This window comes from Microtus ochrogaster, chromosome 21 (assembly GCF_000317375.1).
Source record: "Microtus ochrogaster isolate Prairie Vole_2 chromosome 21, MicOch1.0, whole genome shotgun sequence".
NCBI classification, from domain to species: domain Eukaryota; kingdom Metazoa; phylum Chordata; class Mammalia; order Rodentia; family Cricetidae; genus Microtus; species Microtus ochrogaster.
Genome location: NC_022022.1, coordinates 215843 through 216596, shown reverse-complemented (window position 1 = coordinate 216596; position 754 = coordinate 215843).

Sequence of the window (754 nt, the reverse complement as noted above, 5' to 3'; positions counted from 1 at the left end):
GGAGGTGGAGTCAGGAGAGAGGAGGTGGAGTCAGGAGAGAGGAGGTGGAGTCAGGAGAGAGGAGGTGGAGTCAGGAGAGAGGAGGTGGAGTCAGGGAGACGCCATGTAGCCACTGAAGGAGACATTTGCTGGAAAACGTTACTGGTAGGCCACAGCCTCATGGCGACACACAGATGAATAGAAATGGACTAATTTCAAGATGTAAGAGCTAGCTAGAAATATGTCTAAGCTATCGACCAAGCAGTGTTATAATTAATACAGTTTCTGTGTGATTATTTGAGTCTGGGCAGCCAGGAATGAATGAGCAGCCTACAATGCTGGGTCCAACCTAGCCTCCATAATCCATGGACATTTTCCACAAGCCATCTGGCCTGCTCCTTCTGCTAAAGACCACTGCACATCTTTCCTCTCTGATGGTCTCCACAAGGCTGACTTGGACAGTTTAGCTCAGACGCGCAGACCTAACCCAGGCTGCAGGGCGCAGATCTAATCCAGGCTGCGGGGAGCAGACCTAACCCAGGCTGCGGGGCGCAGATCTAATCCAGGCTGCAGGGAGCAGGCCTAATCCAGGCTGCAGGGCTTGTCGCTGGAAACCCCGTTGTCGTCTCTGGCCCGCTCCTCTGTGGCCCTTTGCTTTCCGGCAGCGCCACCTGGCGGCTGGAAAGGTCTTAGTCGAGCAGACAATCTTCATCCCCACTTCAAGTCTGCTTTGTTTTAGATCGTTTTCTGGGTTTTATTTTTATTATTACTTTAT